The following is a 19457-nucleotide window of genomic DNA, read 5'->3' as shown; positions in this document are numbered from 1 at the left end:
CACACGCGCGCATGCGACGCACAGGAGCCGCGTCCATCGATCCGATCGGATCGCATCGGATCGGTGCACGCGACGGGTGTCAACGCACGCGAACCGCGTCCATCGATCCGATCGGTGCACGCGACGGGTGTCAATCGCCTCCATCACACGCGCGCGAACCGCGTCCATCGATTCGATCGGATCGCATCGGATCGGTGCACGCGACGCGTGTCAATCGCGTCCATCACACTCGCGCATGCGACGCACGCGAGCCGCGTCCATCGATTGGATGGGATCGGTGCACGCGACGCGTGCTTATCGCGTCTTTCACACGCGCGCATGCGGCGCACACGAGCCGCGTCCATCGATCGATCGGGATCGGATCGGTGCACGCTACGCGTGTCAATCGCGTCTATCACACGCGCGCATGCGATGCACATGAGCCGCGTCCATCGATCGGATCGGATCGGTGTACGCGACGCGTATTAATCACACGCGCGCATGCGGCGCACACGAGCCGCGTCTGTCGATCTGGTCGGTGCACGCGACGCGTGTTAATTGTGCCGATCACACGCGCGCATGCGACGCACACGGACCGTGTCCATTAGTGGAGTGCATGCGTGCTAGCCACACTACAGCTCAGGTGGTTGCCGCTAAGGGACCCCCGGAATAGGGATAATGGATTGCTTCGTAGCTAACAGTATTGCGTGAACCTCACAACAATGAGCTGATGCTAATATCTGGATGTCCGTTACGAAGGACCGATATGTCCTTCTGATGGATGTCCGTCTTACTGGAGTTGCATAACGCTGTAGAAAAGTGTGCTGGCCACCTCTATTATCAGAAGCCCCCCAATATGTAGACATACTTTTTCATGGGCTCTATTCATTGCTTGTTTATGGCATGTAGCACAGCAATGGTGCGTTGACTATTCGGTATTTCCATGAGACCAAACCATGCAGAGTCGTCGAGTAAGAAAGGGTACAATCAATTAAAAAAATCAAGAAATCGTTTTAATTTCTTCATCAAAGTTGCAAATGATTTGGAGATACACTTAGTGGCATTCTAGCTAGCAAACATTAGTAGAATAATTGCTTGTTGTCTTACTACATTCCTGAAATCTCAAAATTTCATCTCTTTTATAATAAGCGACACTTTACAATGTTTATTTTTATGTCCACACATATCACACTGATGACAAATGCACGAAACTATAACTTACCAGGAGCTTTTTGAGCTTCCTCAAAGCGTTCTACCAGTTCTGTGTAGGCTGCTACTCCTGCAAAACTCTGCTTCCCACTCCTGCAGCCATTGCAGTCACGGGATGTGTCGTTCTGAAAATAAAAATTAAAAAGTATAGTAATGTGCTTTGTGGACTGCAGAGACAAGTAGAAGAAAGAGCCGCTTATACAATGCCTATGAGCCAAGGTTCCGGCGGTCCGGGAATATGTAACTGCTACGCTGCTGACTTCAGTTGAAAATCTTTACCTTGCACTAGATACCGTATTACTCTTCACACAACTAACTGTGGGCAGAAACCAGCGCGGATTCGTCAGCTGAACACCCTGCAAGCAATGGCCCGAGGGGGGGGGTATCTGGAAAAATAAAGCAATAATTTTTCTCATCCTTGCCCTCGCCGCCACTGCTGCGAAGTTTATCAAGTTTATATCTCGCGATTACGTCACTCTGATCCGACATTTCAATGCGGCTACTGCACCTGCAGGTCAATAGCGGATTGTGACGTAAAATCTCGTAATTCCCGGAACCTTAAATAATGTGCATACTGCAGAATAGCCACATGTCGGTAGATGCCCACTACGAAGCCTTTCGTTTAGTATTGCTATATTACAGTTACATCCGGGTTGGTTTATTTTACCTGCACTACAAACCTCATCTTGGGTTTGGTTGGAGAGCGTATTGCCAGCCACGACAATGCATGAAATGTATGCTCGTTTCACTCTTCAGGCGCTCCTTTTCAAACTATATCCTCGCAATGTAACTTTGCGAGTTTGAGATGGATTCCGCAAGACCAATACTTTACAAAGACACAGTTTAGCTATCGGAAAATTCAGCCCGTAGCGCAAAGCAGCGGAAACGGTTTGCCCGTTGCATATACCAAACGTGGATGTCCCGTCCAACTTCCTGAACATCGTGGCCACAGCACAACTGTGACAGTGTTCCGTATTCCTCAGTTGAGGCTGCAGCACTCTCGCCTGGGCATGAGAAAGGGACGTGATCACCATATAGAAGTCCTCGGTGACGGTGTGCTCAGTCGTACAAAGCTGCCTGAATAACACGCTCTGCGCCTTCAGTCATCCAAAGTCCAGCTAGCTTGCATCCATGACCTGCACAAATTAGTTGCGGTGGCTTAAAATGACTGATTATTGGTAGCCATGACGTCAAATTTTTGCAATAAATCCTCCCTTTCGCCTGGAGTCAGCTACAGAATTACCGCACGATAGAAAAACTCACGCTATAAGCTTCACACATTCGCATCGCGGCATGCAGTATCCTGCGAAGCAGTAAACGAATGTAATACTCAGCTCAAAGTTGCGATAATTGTGCGTTTTGCTTTCCAAAAACGCGAGAGGCTTCGAGTGGTACAGTTCGGAGCAAAACTTAGTTCGTTATCGTATTGGCGCCGCAATATGCCGTCAGGACGCTCAAAGCACGTTAGCACATATGCGACAGAATGGGATCGTTTTAGAACGCTAAGATAGGACAATCGAAAACATAGGGGAGTGGGATGAGGCGCTCAAGAGCCACGAGAGGGGAGACGACACAAACGTTAGAAGAGGAGAATGCTCACGAGATAGCGGAAAGTCGGCTGCTTCACATGTAGGAGGGCAGGCGAAGTATGGAAAAGAAATTAAAGAAGCAAAAATTGAACTGCAATGTTACGAAGAAGATTGCAAAACCCAATAATGAAACTCAGGAATACACATTAAAAGTACGAGAACGGAATTGGGGCAGTAGGTGCAACGAAATGGGAGAAGCATTTGCTGGTCCCAACAAAATTGGAAACGCAACTGAGGATTAGACATGCCAAATCTAGACGCGTGTTTGAGGGAGACAGTGAAGATTTTATGGATAAGATTATAATGACATACATTGAGGACAACCAACACACCTCCTCCCGGAGTACGGTGGGACACCCATAAAGGCCGTAGACGCTTTCATCACGGAGGCAGAGGTGTGGGCAGAGAGGGTGAGACTCAAAACTAAATCAGCACCGGGCTTTGTAGGTGTTACGAATAAAATGCTCACAAATCTAGACGCTAACTTCATTGCATAACAGAGTACGTGCCCTCTTCGAAAACAGTGGTAGGCGGCAAATATCATATTCATACGAAGGCCGGGTAGGCCGCTGCAGCCAGAATCGTACACCAGTTTCACTATCACCATGCGTAGGAGAATTGATGGAGCATGCCGTCCAGACGAGGTTGGTGGGCTTCATCGAGCGGAATGGCCTTTCGCAGTGCGAGATTGTCGTGTTTAGAGAACACTTCTGCACGCATAGGACGTTATTATGCTCATATACGTCGACTGAGAATGCAACGAATGATCATTCACTGTGGTAACTCTTATTGTTCGTAATGCAGTTCCCACTTCGTATGCATACTGTCCTCAGCAGGTCTTCAATGTAAATACGGGAAATCTTACAATTATGTTACATGTATGGTTGGCGGGTGTTTTTGCCGCATCAAAGAACAGCGCTTCGTGAACTGTAACAATGCGCTGTCACTGCAGTTTGCGCACCATTTTTGATGTGTAACCACGCCAGTACATCCTAAGTAATAGGCTGTCTTCACACTACATGCCTATTCATACCTCAATGTGCTCCTTGCAATGCGCCATCGTTTTCTACATCCCTTTGCGCTTCGGTCACAGCGGATATACGGTGCGCTACACATGAATACGTTCGCAATCCGCATTCATTTCTTTCGTGGTAAGGAAGGAAGACGTTGCTCGTCGTCAATGCCGCACTATCTGCATCACAGTGCAAAGCGACGCTGTTCTGTACCCTCCCGTTACCAATAGGATGATAAAGCTATAGGCTTTGGCTACATGCAAGCGTAGGCAGCGTTGCAGCGGCCGCACCAGATATCATTGCAACCAGAACCTGCTCTTATCATCTACGGTAATCAGAGAGGGTGAGAGCGTAACCGTGGCACGACGCTATGTTTCTTTCGGCCTACTTCCTTCGTCTCGCATCGGCATATGCATGCGGCACGAAAAAGCCGTGCCACACGGTAGCCGAGTGGGTAACGTGCTGAGCTCGCACTCGCGAAGACCCGTGTTCGAATCCCAGCGCCTGCACTGCTTGTGCCAGTGATCGCTGCGGTGTGGGGACTGGGATTCCGGCACAGGTCGCTTCGGGCAATTGGAGGCTCGACTGTACACTCGGCCGCCGTGTGTGGTGGACAAGGCGAGGTGGTGTGCCTTTTAGGCACAGCATCTCCTCTCGCTGTCCCCCGGGCATCCAAAGGGCGGATGCCCGTTGCTGCTACTTCCTTCCTTGTATACGGAGAAGAACGCCCAGACCTTCTTTCCTTTTCTTTTACTTTGGACAGGGTGTGTTGCTGGGTGAGGTAGTTATTGTCAGAGGAAGAACGCTATAGCAGACGACGGCCCAGGAAGAGGAAGGCATATGTATGCCCTCTTCTTGCTGGTCTGTCGCCTGCTATAGCGTTCTTTCTCTGACGGAAAGGACGTAGGACTCTGCCGGATTATGAAGGAATTATTCTTATTACCTATCCAAAATTGAGTAGCATGAACGGCACTGTCGAAAATTCACCCTAACTTGCCGCTAGTTTACTGGAGTAACTGTGATTTTTTTTTTTTTTTTTACTCTGTAAGCAAGCAATCTTTCAGAAAATAACCGGAGAACACAAAGATGACCTGGATTTCTTAAAAATAGACTTTTACCGGAAGGGGCTTTTTACGCATGGGAGGAGGCGGTCGATTTCTAAAAATCAGCGCGCACCAAAATTACATGCACGAAGAATGAGAACCAGAAGACCAGGTGCGACAGCAGCTGCAGCTTTAAATTATGGAGCTCTGAACAAGCAGGAATAGCGGATTGTGACGGAAAATCTCGCAGTTGCAGGAACCTTACATAATGTACATACTGCAGGATAGCCATGTTCCAACCAGTTTATCATTAAGTCACATGCCAGTATATTCCCACTACGAAGCTTTTCGTTCCGCATTCGTACAGTTACCGTTACATCCGCGTTGCTTTATTTTACTTTCACTACAACGTTCACCTTAGATTCGAGAACGTATCGCCAGTCACGACAATGCACGAAATATATGCTCGTTTCACTCTTCAGGCGTTCCTTTTGAAACCATATCCTCGCAATGTAGCTTTTCGAGTTTGAGATGAATCCCTCAAAATCAATATTTTACAGAGACACAGTTTAGCCATGGGAGAAATCAGCCCGTAGCGCAAAGCAGCGGAAATGGTTTGCCCGTTATATATACCAAACGTGGATGTCCCGTCCCACTTCCTGAACATCGTGGCCACAAGAAAACTGTGACAGTGTTCCGCATTCCTAAGTTGAGGTTCCGGGTACTCTCGCCTGGGCATGAGAAAGGGACGTGCTCACCATATAGAAGTCCTCGGTGACGGTGTGGTCAGTCGTACAAAGCTGCCTACAGAACACGCTCTTCGCCTCCAGTCATCCAACGTCGCGCTATCTTGAATCCATGACCTGCACAAGTAGGTTACGGTGGCTTAAAATGACTGATTATTGATAGCCATGACGTCAAATGTTTACAAAAACTCACGCACGGAGCCTGGCACATTAGCATCGCGGCATGCAGTATCCTGCTAAGCAGTAAGATAATGTAATACTCAGCTCAAAGTTACGATAATAATGCGTTTTGCTTTCCAAAAACGCGAATGGCTTTGAATAATACAGTTCGGAGAAAAACTGTGGTAGCGATCGGTTCGTTATCGTATTGGCGCTGAAATATGATGCCAAGATGCCCAAAGCGCGTCTGCACATCTTCGACACAATGGGATCGTTTTAGAACTCGGAGAAAGGACACTCGAATTATAGGGGAGTTGGACGAGGCACTCAAGAAACACGAGAGGGGAGACGACACACACGTTAGAAGAGGAGAATGCTCCCGAGATACCGGAAAGTCGGCTTCTTTACACATAGGAGGCCAGACGAAGTATGGAAAAGAAATTAAAGAAGCAGAAATGGAACCGCATTTTTAGGAAGAAGATTGCAAAACACAATAATGAAATTGAGGAATACACATTCAAAGTACGAGAGCGGCGTTGGGGCAGTGGGTGCAACGAAATGGGGGAGGCATGAATCTCTCTAGGACGTGGATCGTGCTCCGGCATTTTCTGGTCGCAACAATATTGGGAACGCAACCGAGGATTAGACATGCCAAATCTACACACGTGTTTGAGGGAGACGGCGAAGATTTTATGGGTAATACCATAAAGACCTACATTGAGGAGACCTAAAACAGATTCTCCCGGAGTACGGTCGGGCACCGAAAGAGGCCGTAGATCCTTTCATCACGGAGGCAGAGGTGTGGGCACAGAGGGCCAGGCTCGAAACTAAATCAGCTCTGTAGGTGTTCCGAATAAAATGCTTAGAAATCTAGACGATAACTCGATTGCATAACAAACATAGTGCATGCCCTCTTCGAGAACAGTCGAAGGCGGCAAATATCATATTCATACGAAGGTCGGGTAGGCCGCCGCAGCCAGAGCATCTTAGACCAGTTTCACTACCGCCATGCGTAGGACAATTAATGGAGTACGTCGTCCAGACGAGGTTGGTGGGCTTCATGGAGCAGAATAGCCTTTGGTTATGCGAGATTGTCATGTTTAGACAACACTTGTGCACGCATAGTACGTGATTCTCAGACTCAAGCATGACATACTGGGCTCGCACACTGAAGACGCGAAGGTAATCTTAGGACAGACCTCACGAAGGCGTGTAATAACGACGCGGTCCTCAGCTGGCTCAACGTGCTCGGGGTAGGGAAGAAAACCTATTGGTACGTCAAAAACATTATAGCCGATTTGCATCAAGCAAAAGCGAGGTTGGTGCCAGCACTTCTTATCCCTGCTTTTGAGCTAGGAGCTTGAGTCACTTAGCTGTAATATATGTACCCGTAGGCTACCGTTCCGGCTGTCTTCGTAACTGTTGTAGTTAAGCATATCGAGCACGGTGGAACCTGCGCCGCAGTGCCAGACTTTCCGGCTTCATAAATTGTTATGCGAAGCAAACGTGCAGCGCAGCCGCGTCCCCAGCTTTCCTTAACCGTCTTCAGCTGTTATTACACATCAACGAAATAGGGGCAATGTATTGCATCCGTCTTTGGAATGCAGTGCTTTGCACCCGAAAGGTCTAGGATGGGATCTTAGGGAGAAAGAGGGATTTCAGGAGAATGTAGGGAGTGAGCAAAACGGATGCTCCAGAGTTTTGGCATCGGTACGTTCCGAGCAGTGAAAGACGATCTTCAGGATGAAGAAACGTAATCGAAGAGCAGGGAAATGCGCTTTAAGGCGAGCGTCAGTTAAGCTGCTTCACAACGCAGTTTGAAGCTCGGCTGTACGCTCGACCGCCGTGTGTGGTGGACAAAGCGAGGTGGTGTGCCTTTGCGCACATTACCTCTTCTCGCGGCCCCCGGACATCCAAATGGCGGATGCCCGTTGCTGCTGTGTGTTATTTTTTAATGGAAAAAACGGGGATGTCTTCGCTATATGGTCCAAGGAATGATGTGGTAAGGACGACTGCTCTTGCTCAATCAATTGCCAAATTTGAGAATTTTTATGAACCTTAATAACACGCTAGTCACTGCGAACCTAACAGATGCATCGCACAGTCCTAAAGTTCAAGTGCCTTGAGAAATGTGACTCAGTAGGACAGCCATGTTCAAACCAGATTCTGAACCTTGTAGCTACATATCGATATAAGCCACTTATGAATGCTGCTGCGTGGTGTAGTCGTAGCCTTTGTCAAAACTTTGAAGCCCAAAGGGTTTGCGTTTAAGCTTTTTATTATGGCTTTTAAAACTATCATGGAAGTCCTAGCCATTGCAGAGGGTAAAACGAAATATGTTCTTGCCTTCAGCAAGTTCGGAAAGATGGTAAAACTTTGTGAGCCACATAGTATGTCTCAGAAGTAGGCCCCCGGGATCTAAACTTTGGACGAAGGCAGTACATTTGATTAGTTTACCTTTTTGTGATTAAAACCACACCACAACTAAGACAGCTAGGTCCTACAATAATTTGTATTCCTGATGTGTGCTGTAACAGATTCGCCAGGTATAGCTGTCGCAGTCTCATGAGGACAAAAAAAAAGTGACGTGATCACCGTTTAGAAGGCGTTGGTAAGGATGTGCTAAGTCGGCAAAGCTGAGTGGAGAACATACCTTGAACATTCAACAAGCCAAAGACATAGCTAAAACAGTCTTACGATCGTTTCGTGCAAGCGGACCCAGATTTCCGGAAGCACGCTTGTGCGGAGGCAGTCCATGTTTACGCACAATCAAGCGCAAAGGAAAACTACACATGGAAGGAAAGGGAACTGGAAAGAAGGGTGCGACACCAGCTCCGAATTTCAGTTACGGATCCGAAAACAAACAGCTGACCTAAATATTCTCCTACCTGCATCGCATTGTGCCTAAGTTTCAATTCAGATCAGTGTCTGAATCTTGAGGCATACAGTCACATTTGACTATTTTGCAAAGTTCTGACGAACAAAAAATATTTTTAAGCCATGAAAACATTGCAAGTGCTAGCTCTATTGTCTCTTTCAAGTGTGCATATCATTTATACTCACATCTTGGCGCCGCGAGGTTTGGACAGCACCTGTTCCTTAAGTAAACGCAATTCAGTCTTCGTAGAGAATTAAGCCTGGAACTTCTAGTCATTCGTTCGCCGTGTGTACTACACAAAACTTGGATGCCATTTCACACCTCTTGAACATATCACAACTGGGCCAAACCACAACCAGGAAAGCTAGCTGCTACAATTATTCATATTACTGATGTATGCCCCAACAGTCAGTGATGGCTGTCGCAGTCTCATGCGGACAAGAAAACATGACGTGCTCACCGTTTACAAGTCCTTGGTAAAGATGTGTCAAGTCGGCAAAGTTAAGCGGAGAGCATATCTCGAACATTCAACTAGCCAAATCCATGCTTACGTGGAGTCCATGTTACAGTGGCTTAAAACCATATTCTTTAGGCCGCCGGGGCGGTTCCCAGATTAACGCGCGCCTAACATAGCATCGTATGAGATTAAAAAAATAGCCTTGAGTCTGCCGCGATCGAATCTGTTGCTTGTGGCTTTCTGACCGGCGAAGCAGGATGCCGAGGTTCTATTCAGCTCCGAACTAGTAACAGTACGTTTGCTATGGTTACTATTTGTCCAACGCTTCACAGTGCGCCTTCAAGTGACACATTGTGCAGTCTCCGCCGAACAGTGTAACCCCTTACAAAAGATAAATTTGTGATGGAAAGAAAACTGGGTGAGCTCTGTCATGTCTCATTTCACACCGATTCCAAACAGTATGGATTGTAGAAGCACAACCAACGCAATCATTATGGAAGGCTTTGGATTGAGTTTTTCTTTGCTCGGCCCATTCAGTTGATTGCGGCTATGTGTGCTGAACTTTAGATATGCATATAAACGACAACGCCCCCAACTGAATGCTCTGCTTTCGGTGTCCTCAAAAGGGATAACAAAGCAATGATGCATTTCAGAAGAGCAGGCAAAGAGGTCCGCATGCTGTTCCGTTCATTTAGGTGTAAATGTTTGTCATGGAAAATCATTCCAACTTGCACCCCAATGCTTGCAGCTATCATTCAGATGTTCTCAACTACTCCTTGTTTTTTTTTTTTTGTTTTTTTTTTGCTATTTCCTTCGGTTTCCTTAGAACTATAAGGTAAGCAGCAAAGCCATACTGCGTGAAGACTGCCAAACGTGGACGAATTGCGAGGTAGTCCTGTCCATCTCTGGCCTCGATGATCCCAAAATATATTGCTGTGGTTATTCTGCGAAATGTATTATAACCATACTATTTTGCACTTACCGATACCGCTTCTTTTTCGTGCAGTCATTCCTGTTGGCCTGCCCTCAGGCTGTAACTTGGTGGCTGCTGCACCCAGACTCCGAAATAGCAATGGTTCCATCCGCTCGAACGCAGTGGACTTCCGTCGTACTCCTAGATACAGCAACGAAGCCTTCTACCTGCGCACACACATCATTCACAGCATCACGCCAAGGCTTCCGGACCCAACGTCTGAGGTCCCCCGCCCCCCTCCTATCATCACGCGGACTTAAAGCTACCGTGACGTCATCGCCAAATAATAAAAACCAATAATAAAAATAATAAAAAGCCCTGTCCATCTCTGGCCTCGAGGATCTTATATTCCTGTGGTTATTCTGCGAAATATGTCATAACCATAGTATTTTACACTTAGCAGTACCGCTTCTTTTTCGTGCAGCAATTCCTATTGGCCTGCCCTCGGGCTGTTACTTCGTGACTGCGGCACCCAGACTCCGAAAGAGCAATGGTTCCATCCGCTCGGACGCAGTGAAATTCCGTCGTACTCCTAGATACAGCAACGAAGCCTTCTACCTGCGCGCACACATTATTCACAACATCACGTCAAGGCTTCCGGTCCCAACGCCTGATATGCCCCCTCCCCCCTCTCCCTATAGAATGCTATAGCAGACGACGGATCAGGAAGAGGAGGGCATATGTGTGTGTCCTCTTCCTAGTCCCGTCGTCTCCGATAGCGTTCTTTCTCTGACGAACAGGACGCAGGCTTCTCTGCCGCATTAGGGAGGAGTTATTCCTATTACGGGCCTATTACCTTTCCAAAAGTGAGTAGCATGAAGGGCACTGTCGTACGACTCTCTGCCGGATTATAGAGGAATTATTCATATTACCTATTACGGGCCTATTACCGTTTCAAATTTGCCCTAACTTGCCGCTAGTTTACTGGAACAACGGTGTCCTTTTTTATTTTACTCGATAAGCAGGAAATCGTTCAGGAAATAACCCGAGAACGCAAAGATGAGCCGGATTTTTGGAAATTACGTTTCTACCGTTTCTACGCCCACTACGAAGCCATTAATTTCGAATTCGTGTAATTACCGTTACATCCGCGTTGCTTTATTTTACATTCACTACACAGTTAATCTTAGGTTCAGGAACGTATCGCCAGCCACGAAAATCCACGAAATATATGCTCGTTTCACTCTTCAGGCGTTCCCTTTGAAATTATATACTCTCAATGTAGCTTTGCGGGCTAGAGATGGATTCCTCAATTTCATTATTTTACAAGAACATAGTTTAGCCATGGGAGAATTCAGCCTGTAGCGCAAAGCAGCGGACATGGTTTACCCGTTATATGTGCCAAACGTAGATGTCCCGTCCAACTTCCTGAACATTGTGGCCACAACAAAACTGTGATAGTGATCCGCATCTATTCCTCATTCCTCAGTTGAGGCTCCGGCACTCTCGCCTGGGCATGAGAAAGGGACGTGCTCACCGTATAGAAGTCCTCAGTGACGGTGTGCTCAGTCGTACAAAGCTGCCTACAGAGCACGCTCTGCGCCTTCGGTTTTCCAAAGTCGCGCTAGCTTGCATCCATGGCATGCACAAATTAGTTACGGTGGCTTAAAATGACTGACTATTCGTAGCCATGACGTTAAGTTTTTTCAAATCCTCTCTTCGCCTGCAGCCAGTTGCAGAATTACCGCACAGTACAAACACTCGCGCACTGAGCCTTGCACATTCGCATCGCGGCATGCAGTATCCTGCGAAGCAATAATCTAATGTAATACTCAGCACAAAGTTACGATAATAGTGCGTTTTGATTTCTAAAAACGCGAGAGGCTTCGAATGCTACAGTTCGGAGCAAAACGTAGTTCGTTATCGTGTTGGCGCTGCAATATGCCGTCAGGACGCTCAAAGCACGGCAGCACATATGCGACAGAATGGGATCGTTTTAGAACGCTAAGATAGGACAATCGAAAACATAGGGGAGTGGGATGAGGCGCTCAAGAAACACGAGATGGGAGACGACACAGACGTTAGAAGCTGAAAATGCTCCCGAGATACCGGAAAGATATGAGGCCAGGCGAAGTAGGGAAAAGAAATTAAAGAAGCAGAAATGGAACCGCAATGTTAGGAAGAAGATTGCAAAACACAATAATGAAATTGAGGAATACACATTCAAAAAATGAGAACACAATTGGGGCAGTAGGTGCTACGAAATGGGGTAGGCATGAATCTTGTGCTCCGGCATTTGCGGGTCCCAACAAAATTGGAAACCCAACCGAGGATTAGACATGCCAAATCTAGACGTGTTTGAGGGAGACGGCGCAGATTTTATGGATAAGACCATAGAGACGTACATTGAGGACACCCAACACACCTCCTCCCGGAGTACGGTGGGGCACCCAAAGAGGCCGTAGACGTTCTCATCATGGAGGCAGTGGTGTGGGCAGAGAGGTTCAGGCTCAAAATTAAATCAACGCCGGGCTCTGTAGGTGTTAAGAATAAAATTCTTAAAAATATAGACGATAACGCCATTGCTTAACAGAGTACATTCCCTCTTCGAGAACAGTGGAAGGCGGCAAATATATTCATACCGAGGCCGGGTAAGCTGCCGCGGCCAGAGAATCTTGGAGCAGTTTAACTACCGCCATGCGTAGGAAAATTGATGGAGGACGTCGTCTAGACGAGGGTGGTGGGCTTCATTAAGCACAATAGCCTACGGCTATGCGAGAATGTCGGATTTAGACAACACTTGTGCACGCATAGGACGTGATTGTCTGAACCAAGCATGACATACTGGGCTCGCACACTGAAGACGCGAAGGTAATCTTAGGACAGACCTCACGAAGGCGTTTAATAACGACGCGGTCCTCAGCGGGCTCAACATGCTCGGGGTAGGGAACAAAACATGTTGGTACGTCAAAAAAATTATAGCCGATTTGCATCATCAGTTAAATGCGAGCTAGGTGCGTAGGAGTGCTTATTCCTGCTTGTGATCTAGGATCTTGAGCCCCTTAGCTGCAATATCTTTATCAGTAGGCTACCGTTCCCACTGTCTTCAGAACTGTTGTACTTAAGCACATCAAGCACGGGGAACGTGCGCCGCAGTGCCAGATTTTCCGGCCTAATAAATTGTTATGCGAAGCAAACGCGCAGCGCAGCCCCAGCTTTCCCTAACCGTCTTCAGCTGTTATTACACATGAACAAAATAGGGGCAATGTATTGCATCCGTCTTTGGAATGCAGTGCTCTGCACCCGAAAGGTCTGGGATGGGATCATAGGGAGAAATAGGGATTTCAGGAGAACGTAGGGCGTGAGCAAAACAGATGTTCCAGAGTTTTGGCATCGGTACACTCCGAGCAGTGAAAGAAGGTCTCCAGGATGAAGAAAAGTGATCCAAGAGCAGGGAAATGTTCTTGAAGGCGAGCGGCAGGTAATGCGTGGATGTAAGTACAAGCTGCTTCACAGCGTAGCTAGCGGCTTGGAGCCTAGGTCCAGGGAGCACCGCGTGTACACGTCTCCTGTCCACGAAGGCTGAGGAGTGATTGATGCGAGGAGAGAGATGGCGAAGTGATGGACGCGCAATTGACACACGACTGCTCAGAGCACACGCTTGTACAACACCGTCCCGTGATGACCGCGCCATCCGCTGCTGTGAGATTCCCCACTCTCTCGCTGGGTGCATCTGTGGGGCTGCTCCGCCCCCTCAATGCTAAGTCGCGTTGTGCGGAGGTCGCCATCTTTCTTTTCACCTTTTCAAGTTCATGGAGTGACAGACAGAGCAGGCAAGAGAGAGAGCGAGAGAGAGAGAGAGAGAGAGAGAGAGAGAGAGAGAGAGAGAGAGAGAGATACTGCCGCTCCGCCTCCTCAACGCTGAGCCGCGCGACTCACGCCTCGCGAACTTCTCTTTCTCCACTTCAAGTTCACGAAGAGAGAGCGATTGTCTTCGGCCAGACATTGACGAAATCCGTGATTATGTCTAGTAGTGCTACGCATTAAAACGTTTTATCGGGCAGGACTGCTTCAATAACCGTTCAAAATTTAATATTGAGCTAGGCTCTGTGCTATCCCTCTTCCTCATTAACGTGGCAATAAGAAAGCTCCTTTCTTTTGCGCTTTTTCTGAAAAAGAAATCGCTTTCCTCGGTGGTCATTGGCATTAGCGTGCGATGAGTCGTCTATTTTGTTTCGGGCCCTTTCTTCTGGTTTTGATGTTTTTATCTATTTGATGTTTTATATTTGATGTATCTGATGTTTTTGGGCCGTCTCAGGCGGTCAAAAACATCGCCATGATCATCACCATCGAGATGCGTACTATCCGTCTGGCTTTCTTGTCATCACTTGGCTCCCCGGCCCACCGTGTAACTTTGTGCGAGAAACTAAGCCCCGTAAATAGGGTCCCCACTGCGTCTTGGTGCAAATTAGTGACGGGACTCACAAGATCCAGTCCTTGTCTCTCCTGCCAGCCTCCACTGCACCACCTATACAAACTGTTCACGCCACTCGTCTTAAACACTACTATTCCGGCTCCTCGGTTTAGCAAGCACTGCGACCGCGGTTTCTCCGCGGAGGCAAGTATTACGTTAGGTATCCGAGATGTCAGAAGAGGACGAGGATGCTTTGTACGCTGGGCCGAACGTCGACGACACGTAAGCTGAAAATGTTGTGCTGGTGTCGTCTGCTGTTCTGGAGGGGCTCCAGGCGTTGAAATGAGACACGTTCCAGTCGCGCACGCTCAGTAAAAATATGCTTTCGTGCCACAAAAAAAAAAAAAAAAGATTCAAAGTAAGCGACTTGTCCTGTGTCTCTCTCAAGACCCTGTCCTTTCTGCTCTTCAGGCTTCTCCAATAGCATACTTCTCCTGGATCACGGCTATAACGGAGAGACCCTGAAGAAACTCGCAGAACACACGATGCACACCGTGAACCTCATCGGGCGCGTGATTACCAAGGGCCTAGGTTTAAAAGAAAGGAATCCCCTGAGGTTAGTCCAGGTCTTCATTTTCAGTAGTATCAGCGATTCCTCCGGCTCGCCCTCACGGTGGGAAAAAGGAGTAAGCTAAATTTTTTATTTATTTGCAATACTGCCAGTCTCTAGTTGAGACCATAGCAGGCGGGCATATTACATTCATAATATCGACAAAATGATGATGACAAGAAATAAAGCAGCTCTACAGTATTAGGCAATTCTTAAAGCACAAAAAACTGAAAATGTGTTATCAAATTCGCACAAACAGCTCACAAATAAAGAACACATACAAGTTCAAAAACGAAACAATGGGATAACAGGCTGTCGACTGCGTTAAACAAGCGAGCGAAAAAAGAAAGCGAAATTTGTAACCGAATAATGTCAGCTCACACCGTGGCCTGTAGTTTGGAACAAAAACTTGAAAATGAGTCAGCGTTAGTAACAGATGAGTGCAGGCAATTCCATTCGCTTGTTGCCAACGGGAAGAAAGAATGGTTAAATGCATCACTGTGACATGAAAATTCGGTTAGCGTGAACGCGCGATGGTTTCGTAACTCACGCTTATGTGATAATGAAACATACTGCGATAAGTCGATGTTAAAGGCGTTATGTAGTAGCTGATATAAAAATTTTAATCGCGCCAACTTTGCTCTTGCTGATAGCGTTTCGAGCCCGGGTATTACAGCTAGTTCGGTTGGTGAATCTGTTCGCTTGTGTTTGTTATGAATGAATCTTAGTGCTTTACGCTGTCTTCTTTCAAGCCTCATAATGTTAGTGACTGGGGAAACCAAACGGTGTTAGCATATTCTAGTACTGGTCTAATAAAAGTCTTATAAGCTAAAAGTTTAGTTTGTGCAGGGGCTAGGCGAACACATATTCTAAGAAAAAATAACTTGCGAAATGCTGTAGCAGTGATATTACTAATGTGTTCGTTCCATCTAAGATCTGAAGTCAGTGTGACACCTAAATATTTGTGTTTGTTAACAAAGGTAAGCGGAATGTCATTCATTTTATACACGAAATTAGAAGGCTGTTTTTTCCTGGTTACTGCCACTGCTACGGATTTCTTTGTGTTGATTGACATCTGCCAGTTATTGCACCATTCAGCGATTTTTTCTAATGACCTGTTAAGAATGACATGATCTTCGTGGCTTCTTATTTCTCTGTATATTATGCAGTCGTCAGCAAAGAGTGATCCTACAATTAATATTGGCAGTAATATCGTTAATACAGATAAGAAATGACAGGGGTCCCAGAACAGAGCCTTGAGGAACTCCGGATGTGACTGCTACCGATCTGGATTGCACGTGGTGGTAGAATACGAATTGTGACCGTTGATGCAAAAATGGTCTAATAAGAAGATGCGCCAAAAAGGGCTTTAGGATTTCAAACTTCTACATCTATGGAGGGACTCGTGGTGCTTAGGATGCACTAGTGAAGGGGAGGGGGGAGGCCGCCAAGCGGCAGCTTTGCTCACATGGCTACCAAGCTGCCTGTTACTTTGCAGGAGGCGTTGTTTCAGAAAACGATGAAGATTATAGGCGGCCGTGGTGCGCTGGAATTCGGGGAGTACTAGATATGATATGGAAAGATGGACTAGACATCTCCGTTACTCTTTCAGTATCGTCCTACAGTGCAGAACATTAAACTAGAAATTCCGTTGGTAAAACAAAGGCAGCGTTCCTGCACTGAGCGAATGTATGACCCTACCCTAGTCACTACATCGTTTTCTATACTACTTCGCAATATAAGCATAGCTGTAGGTAAAGAACAATCTCCTTTCACAGCTGATACGGTGCAAAAGCGGAATGAGTAGTCATCCTTTCCTGCTTTTTCGTGCAGGTGTCAAGAAACAAGGAGGCTGCCGCTCCTGATGAAGCGCGAAATATTGCTCACTTTCTGCTGCTTTGGACAGCCCGTAATAGCACCCCGGAGCAGGCATAAACCATGCTAACGTTGTATAGAGAACACTATTCTGCAAATAAATACAGTCAAGGCAAGAAAGCCATTAGAAAATTTACCAGGGCTCAACGCAGCTGAACCAAATATTGAGCGAAAGCATTAGCTGCGGGTGACCGACCGTTCCTCCTCTCTTTTTCTTCTTCCCCAGCCCACATATAAAGCCCCGCTCTAATCAACCCGTGTGAACGTACCTTAGTACTATAGGGGTAACGTGAATGCCAGGGCCCTAGCAGGCTGATTCTAACATAACCGTCCCATGTGAAACGAGAGACCCAAGTTGTCAGCTCCTGCCAACTGAGTCGCGGCTCCGACCGCGCCACGCCAACCGCTTGAGTTGGGAGCCAGTCTCTCGCTTTTGTGCCACGTGTGGTGTGACGTCACGGCGTCACTTGGATAAGACGTGGCTACCGCCGCGCTACGCCGACCGCTTGAGTTGGTAGCCCAGCTTTCACCCTAGTGTAACGTGGGGTGTGACGTCACATCGTCACGTGGGTAATACGTATGTGGCTATCGAAGCGGAGCAGCTGAAGGCTAGAAATCTAGAGTAGTATTGCTTTCGCAATAAAACGATGTCGTATGATTTCTTGTGGTGTACCAACCCCGGCCGTTCCGAACGTACTGCCGCATTTCTCAATTTTCTCGCAATTTGCACGCTCTAATTGCGCCTTCGGTATACGAAATTAATTGAAAGGGGTTTTTTCCTTCATTACGGACGGAGCCACGAGTTCTGTTCGCATTTGACCATGATTTAATGTTTAATTCTTCCTCGCGTGTATATACAGTTTGTCGCACAAAACTTCAGCCAAATTACAGAAAAAAAAGCACTTCATACGCGAATGTGTAACGCCGATTCTCCGCCACTGACGAAGCCACTGCAGCCTACTACAGCACACGGCTCCATACATTCCCGACCGCCATTATCAAAATTATGATTTTTGTTGCCCCCCCCCCCCCCCCCCCCATGATACAACTTGCTCTACAAATATGCCACGTTTGCTTCTCGCATATTGCATTACGTTTTCGGTTTCATTGTGAAAAGTTTTCTTTCCCTTCTGGACGAAACTACCAGTCTGAACCTACCTGACGGTTCAGGTGTAGAAGACGAGGCGCTGGGCACCTTACGGGCTCCCTCGCAGTACCTCAGCGCTCATCTGGTGCAGGTGGCCCACGGAGAAAGGGGGCTGCCCTCTTTCCATTTGCTGACGTGCCTTGGAATTCTGGAAGATCATGGAGGAAACATATCTGGTGCCCATCAAATTCATTGGAATGGTGAAAGGATACGATCACAGTAAAGAAGAGTGTTAGAAAAAGAGGAACTCTATCCCTCTATTCGCTGTTCCAGCGAATAGCATGAACCAACTGGCTCTAAAGCAAGTACCTCTACAATTACGGGAGCATCAGGACAAATTAAATGCGTGGTTGTGAATCCCAATCAGTACAAATACAGCGCACTTTTCACATCAGCATGTGAGGTTACAGCCTGCGCAGATGATCAGTGATTCATTAATCTCAAACATCTGTTGTTGTCAGTAAATATGTTAGTCATAGCTCATGTTACAGCATTACACAGCCTGACCTCACAAACTTAATGGCAGCCCACTGCTTCTCTCTGGTATCCTTTCGCCTGTCGCAGATGAGTGCCACGCTGTATCTCCATCTTCGCGACGTTGCGGGGACTGCAGTGTCTTCTTTGAATATGTCACTTCGGTCCCTTTGATGTCTGCATGTGCGGAATACATGAGTAGAGGTTTCCCTCAACTGCAGAGTCGAATACAAGTGTCTAGAGCCCCCGCCAGTGTAGTGCAATGGTAGGGCGCTCGACTATACTGTGCCCAAGCATGCGATATCGAATCCCGGTTTTGGCGGTTGCTTTTCGATGGAGGCGAAAAAGCTAGGCGTCTGTGTGCTGTGCGATGTCAGTGCACGTTAAAAACCCAAAGATCTTTGAAATTCTGGAGCTCTCCACTACGGCGTCTCTAGCAGTCTTAGTCGCCTGAGGACGTTAAACCCAACAAACCAAAACTTGCCTACAGTGCTGGCGCAATCTCATGCGGTAGATATTAAGCGACAATATGGCAATATGGAGCATCTACTGGCACTGATATTACTTGCGCTCACGGGGAGGAGAAAAGGCCTGAAACAGCAGAAGCACAAGTTCTTCGCGAAGTCCAAATATTCCTAGAAAATATTTCACTTCATTAGCTCCGGCGCAGACTGCTCAAGCGCTCGGGACAAGTGTGACCGACTCTGTACACAGTGGAGTGCGATACTTCTGCTAGTTTATACTGCGTATTATTGTGTAAGTGCGTGATCTGACTAATAGCCTGCATCAAGCGTGATTGGATCTGGCCGCTCTTCGATGTGTCGAATTTCTCAAGGCTACTTCACGTGGGCCAAAGTGAATGACAGCACGAAACAACTGCCCGCTCTGGGAAAAATATTGAAACCAGCAGCCCGTACACAGTTCCCCAATACGCTTGACAAAGGCTACCGT

At 47.2% G+C, this 19457-nt stretch overlaps 1 long non-coding RNA gene across 1 annotated transcript; it reads right to left on the bottom strand.

Moving 5' to 3' along the window:
* Positions 1–928: 928 nt before the first annotated feature.
* LOC146182231 (uncharacterized) lies at positions 929–5735 on the bottom strand. Its single transcript, XR_014700048.1, has 3 exons — positions 5592–5735; positions 2220–2324; positions 929–1313 (listed from the first exon to the last, which is right to left on the bottom strand). It is a non-coding gene; the product is annotated as an uncharacterized LOC146182231 (long non-coding RNA).
* Positions 5736–19457: the final 13722 nt, after the last annotated feature.

The sequence above is a fragment of the Amblyomma maculatum genome, chromosome 8 (genome assembly GCF_055883805.1).
Source record: "Amblyomma maculatum isolate TAMU_Amacu chromosome 8, ASM5588380v1, whole genome shotgun sequence".
Classification (NCBI taxonomy): domain Eukaryota; kingdom Metazoa; phylum Arthropoda; class Arachnida; order Ixodida; family Ixodidae; genus Amblyomma; species Amblyomma maculatum.
The sequence above is the reverse complement of the archived record's forward strand: the minus strand, read 5'-3'. Positions and strand labels throughout refer to the sequence as shown.